Raw genomic sequence first — 6646 nt, 5'->3', positions numbered from 1 at the left:
GACTCCCTACCCACCCCACCCCTGCTGCCAGTGTCCACCCCACTTGCACCTGCTGCTGGCACCAGCCCCACTTGCACCCACAGCTGACACTGGAGCCAGTGCTCACACCTGCTGCTGGCATCCAGCGCCAATCTCTATTGCTCAGCCTGTCAGCAGGTGCAAACAGCAGCTGCTGGCCCTGATCACCTCTGAGGGCTTCTCCACCTCCCCCTACTCCTGAGGGGCAATCGGGGCCAGCAGCCGCTGCTTGCACCTGCTGCTGGCAATGGCCCCGCTCACACCCACTGCCAACACCAGAGCCACTGCTCACACCCACTGCCAGTAATGGCCCTGCTTGCACCTGCTGCTGGCGCCCAGGGCCAGTCCCAATTGCTCAGCGCCATAAGCGGGTGCGAGTGGTGGCTGCCTGCCCCAATCGCCCCTGAGGGCTTCTCTACCTCCCCCTATTCCTGAGGGGCAATCGGGGCAGTAGTCACCGCTCTCATCTGCTGATGACGCTCGCCCTGCTCGCCCCCGCTGCTGGCACCAGCCCCGCTTGCACCCGTTGCTGGCGCCAGGCCCAATCGCTCCGTGCCATCAGCAGGTGTGAGCAGGGTTGGCGCCATCAGCACATGGAAGCAGCGGCAGTGGGAGCGGAGCTGCCGGCAGACAGGGGACCTGGGGCTGCAGCGGGAGGAGCCAGGTGGGTTGAGGAGAATGGCCCAGACCTGCTCCTGTGCCCACCACAGCCTCGCGGCCCACAGTTCCTTTCAAGGTGCACAAATTCGTGCACTGGGCCCCTAGTTGTAAATATTTTTTCTAACTGGAACCAGCCATGTTAGTGTGGTGGTCTATAGAGACAGCAATAGGGCAACAACCCACAAATTACCACCTAATATTCATTTCAACCTGTAATATGCCCCTGCACATAGTATTCTGGTACAGTCACAAAGCAATGAAACTAGTTAATAAATATAATTAAAATTTTAGTTGTGTTTTATCTTGGGACCTATAGATTCAATTCATTCTAATAGTCCAAGCAAAGGGAATATTATCACCCTTAAACCAGCATTTATCTTATTACAAGAATTTATGGAGCAGCTGAGAGTTGACTTGATGTCTATAAGTTTTCATTTTAGTCAATTGGACTGTGTACTGTATACATCTCTGCCTTCATAAACAGTATTACTAGGTGGGATGTAAATATTTCTGTCCGTTGTAAAGGGTGAACATCATACCTTCAACGTAACACAGTAGGGTACCTCTGTTCCTAGCCAACTGCTAAGTAAATATCAAAAAACTATTTGCACTGTAAAGAACCTTTCACTTTAAATAGAGAGAGGCAGTTACATGTGAAATATGGCTCCCATATTACTTCCACGATACACAGTGTAGAGCAACTGCTATGGCCATCTGCTTACTTTAATAGACTGTGTTCTCCAAAACTTAGAAGAGGTGTGACATACAAATTGCTTTTTGATTCTTTACTAACACCATGCTTGTTTCTAGAACAAAATGTCTCAGCATTTTTAATACACATTTTTTACTTTTGCATATTGGGGTTTTTTTCATTGTATTTATCAGGGGTGACATTGGTTAATAAAATTATATTGGTTTCAAGTGTGCAATTCCATATATATCATCTGCATATTGTATTGTGTGACCACCACCCAAAGTCAAATCTTCCATCACCATATATTTGACCCCCCCTTTACTCCTCCATCCTCCTTCCCTCTGGAACCACCATACTGTTGTCTGTGTCTATGGCCCTGAAAGCCAATGGGAACACAAAGGCCTAATTGCAACAATTATTTGATGGACTTATCACTGTTCTATCCCACGGACACTACAATTGTTTCCTCAAACACAAATAAGCAAAAAGAAAGACATGCAATCTTGCTCTCCTGCTAATCAAGTAATATTTCACTGATAAAGACAAGTCAGCACTTGCAAGAATTTAAATCACAGAAATATTTTAATAATATTCAATTATATTAGAAACATTACGTGTATAAATTAAACCAGACCTAATAGAATTCATTTAGGAACTTGCTACAATGAATACATAAAAGTAGCATGCAATTAAATACTAACTAGAGGCCCGGTGCACGAAATCCTGCAACAATGGGGTCCCTTGGCCTGGCCTGCAGGATCGGGGGGCCAAAACTGGCTCTCCAACATCCCCCGAGGGGTCCTGGATTGCAAGAAGGCACAGGCCAGGCGGAGGAACCCCGCTGGTGCATAATCAGGGCCGGGGAAGGACCTGGGAGGTTGGCCAGCCAGGGAGAGGCTGCAGGAGGGCTCCAAGGAATGTCTGGTCCATCTTGTTCAGTCCTGATCAGCTGGACCCCAGCAGCAAGCTAACCTACCGGTTGGAGCATCTGCCCGCTGGTGGTCAGTGCATGTCACAGTGAGCGGTTGAACAGCCTTAGCATATCATCAGCATATTACTCTTTGATTGGTTGAATGGACAACCAGACAACTGGACACTTAGCATATTAGGCTTTTATTATATAGGATTATATAGGATGACGTGAAAATATACTTTTAATTGATAGCCTTAAATTTCTTTTGAAATATAAAAATCTTATGATTTGGGGTTCTCATATCTTAGAAGTTTCATAAATTACAATTATTATAATATGTTAAAGAGCAATACACTAGTACTATAGTTAGTCTCACATTTTGTTAGTGAAAAATCCAACATGATTTTACTCCTTATCCTTTGTTCAGCTTTAGCCTCTGTTTCTATATATTTCAACTTGTATAATAAACGTTCATCAACATATTTTAAATTTAATTTACTAAAAGTTGGTTGAAATTATTAAAAATTATTTAAATGTATATTAAGGCTATATTAATGATTAGAATCTATTAAAAATATTCCAAAAATCACCTACTCATTCTTATGTTTCTTCCTCTCAATCCCTAGATTTTTATAAAACTCTATAGTTAGGGAAAGGAAATAAATGAGAGGTCTGTCTCTAAAATGGTAATGAACTAGATAAGTAAGATTAATTCTTTTAATCTTTAAGAGATGCATCATAATTTATAAACAATCAATTTTCCTGAATTCTTGAAGTGGAAATTATATCCCTCCCACCCATGGCATAGAATAGGCACTCAACAAATATTTATTGAATAAACTGCTAAAACATTTTGTTTTTATCTTCATGGTACTTATTACATTCTGACTTGTATATAATTTGTCTTCTTCCCTTGTGGATCTTACTGGATTCTAAATCCCTTGTTCAGTACTCTTTCTTATCTTATTATATATCGCCTGCACATAGTGTGTCCGCTTCCCATCTCATACTCCCCAGCGCTTAAGCCATTTCTAAACTTATCTCCAGTGAGCTAACAGACTCCTTCCTGGACACCTCTACGGCATTGCATCAGATCAACCTGACAGTAACTCTCCAGTTCCTCACAAATTATACTTCAGTTTAGCAACATAAAAAGATCAAGGGGAAATTAGTTTAAAAAATTATTGCAAAAGGTAAAAATATGAGGCCAAAAATTTGAACATTTAATTATAATAAAATCATTTCTTTATACAGATAACAGTTAAACGAATTTCTTATGATTAATCTACAAATTTGTAGACAGATTCAGGAAAAAAAAGGATTTGGGAGAGAGTATTCCTTCAATGTTTCTGAAATAAAACAAATAATCATTAAATTTTTTAAAACTCCAGTGATAGTTAAAAGAACACAAGGGAAAAATTTTCAGAAACCTCCTTGCCCTTATTAAACATTCCTAAAATGTTTGATGGCCTATAAGTATTGGAAAAACACATATGTTCTTCTTTAGCCTGGTGAATAGAATGTGAAGAACATAAAAACATCACTAATAAGTATTCCATGCGAACTGCCTCCAGGGCATGTCAGCAGATGATAAAATGTTCTTGGAGAACTAAAACAAAGCCACACTGCTCTTCAATCTGGTAGGTCCTTTTGACCTGGGAGGCCCTTTGCTCAGCATTTCCACAAGATAACATCATTCCCCTCAGGGAATTTCCCTCGGTTCTCCTTTCCAACAGGTGTCCAAACCAAGAGCCCAATCGCAGCATCAGGCCCCTCCAATGATCCAAAGACACACCAAACCATATTAGCCATCTAACAGCATCTGTCTCTCCCACAGATGTCTCATGTCTTTTTTTAAAATACATTTTTATTGATTTCAGAGAAGAAGGGAGAGGGGAGAGAGGTAGCAACATCAATGATGAAAGAGAATGATTGGCCTGCACACCCCCTACTGGAGATCAAGCCTGCAGACCAGTCCTGTGCCCCGACTGACATGAAATAGAACTGTGACCTCCTGGTTCATAAGTCAAAGGTCAACCGCTGAGCCACGCCAGCCAGAGTGGCTTTTTATCTTTTCATAGCACATATGGCTCACATTCAATACATGTTTGAAAAATGAATGAATAGATGAATGAACAAACAAACAATCAAGAAGAAAATGGTTCCACTCACTTTCCTAGATCAGAACACTACAAAGCTTCTTGCCTGACCCCAGAGTATTCTCATTTGGGAAAGCAGTACGAATTGAATTATGAATGCCCCCTAAAAGCAGGTGCCTATTCTAAAAAAAAACAAAAAACCTAAGAGCCTTTTTATAACCATTGCTAATGTAAACAATGGACAATTTATAAATGAGCTAGAGGCCCGGTGCACAAAATTTGTGCAGATAGGGTCCTTATGCCTGGCTGGTGGTCAGGGCCTTCTGGCTGCCAGCAGGGCCTTCCTTCCTTCCGTTCCTGACTGACACCTGCCAGCCGGGGCCTTCCTTCTTTCTTCCCCAGCTGCCGGCTGCCAGCTGGAGCCTTCCTTAATTCCACACTGCCCCCTGGTGGTCAGCGCATGTCATAGTAGGCAATCAAACTCCCGGTCGAACTCCCAAGGGGACACTTTGCATATGAGCCTTTTATACATATAAATATTGGGAAAAGTTAGCTATTTGTAAATAATGTTTGCTATAGACTTACTTTGGGCATTTCCTAAATAATTTATTGAGTATTTACTATGCACCAGGCACTGTTCTAAATGCTTTATATATTTTATCTCCTTCAATCCTCACAATCATCCTTTGAGGTAATTCTATTATTATTCTGATTTTACTGATAGGAAACTGCCCTAGGTTCTGTATATTTGCTTAACTCACTAAATCATGTTAACTGAATCAAGAAAATGAATATGACAATTTCCAAACTTGAGAGAAAGATGAGATCAAAGGAACTAGACATCAAACACTGGATTTATGTGACAGTGTTTGCTCACGATTATCTATATCCACCATAAAGCCACCATGTCCTGCTATGATCTTAAACAGTTTACAGTATTTCTACAAACATCGTCAGCATAATTCTCTCTTACAAGTCTTAAACATAAATACTAGGTAGAAAACAAAAATAATAGTAAAGTTAATGTACAGCTGCGTTTTCAGGTATTTAATATCAACACCTACTGTGTCAAGCTACAAATAACACCATCTTAAATATGTCCATTCAAACTACCAAGTTAAATTATTGGGCTATAAATTTGGAATACAAACCATAGTTATTATTCAGCATCTCTAAAAAAGAATGCACCGTAAAAAGTTTTTATAAACATTCTACACTTTTTATATGGTTTCATAAAAATGACACTTTCTGTAAAATAATAAAAGGTGGTTTCTAATATAACTTTCTTGTTTTCTTTAATGATTCCTGCTCATTAATAACATAATAAAATAAAAAAGAAAGCACAAATAAGAAAATATTTATCCAGGGATTAGTATTACTGTAATTTTAGAGAACACCCCTCCAGGCATATCTTATGCACATATAGTTAGTGTAGGTATAAAATCTACACTAATAAAAGCCTAGGTGGTCCTCACGCCCTCGCGTGATGTCGTCACAAGATTCCCTCCACAAGATGGCCGCCACAAGATGGCGACATGCACAGCGGAGGTGCGGCCCAGCGGCCACTCCACACGGTGAGGCCTGGGGGTCCTGCAGCTCCGTGCAGTGCAGAGGTGGCAGGTCCCGCCAGGGGAGGGCAGTTGGGGGCCATCAGGCCGTCAGAGGAGGGAGGTTGCGGGTGATCAGGCCGGCAGGGGAGGGCAGTTGTGGGCAATCGGGCCAGCAGAGGAGGGCGGTTGGGGGCAATCAGGCCGGCAGGGGAGTAGTTAGGGGGTGATCAGGCTGGCAGGCAGAAGTGATTAGGGGCAATCAGGCAGGCAGGCAGGCGAGTGGTTAGGAACCAGCAGTCCCGGATTGTGAGAGCAATGTCCCAGATTGGAGAGGGTGCAGGCCAGGCTGAGGGACACCCCCCTCCCCCGCCCCCATGCATGAATTTCATGCACCGGGCCACTATTGTTAAACAAAAAGGGTCATTCTAAGCAGTTTTTGTGACACACCCCCTTCCCCCTGCTCTTGTGCTTGAAACATTGCTTTGGCACTTTTCCATCTCAAAAATTATATATTTTATCATCATTTTTTAAAACGTTTCTAGAACACCCAAGATAGTCTCTTCAATAAATGGTGCTGGGAAAATTGGACAGATATATGCAAGAAAATGAAACTAGACCACCAACTTACACCATATACAAAAATAAACTCAAAATGGATAAAGGACTTAAATGTACGACAGGAAACCATAAAAATTCTAGAAGAATCCAAAGG

This window comes from Myotis davidii, unplaced genomic scaffold (genome assembly GCF_000327345.1).
Source record: "Myotis davidii unplaced genomic scaffold, ASM32734v1 scaffold274, whole genome shotgun sequence".
NCBI classification, from domain to species: Eukaryota; Metazoa; Chordata; class Mammalia; order Chiroptera; family Vespertilionidae; genus Myotis; species Myotis davidii.
Note: the sequence above shows the minus strand (reverse complement) of the source record.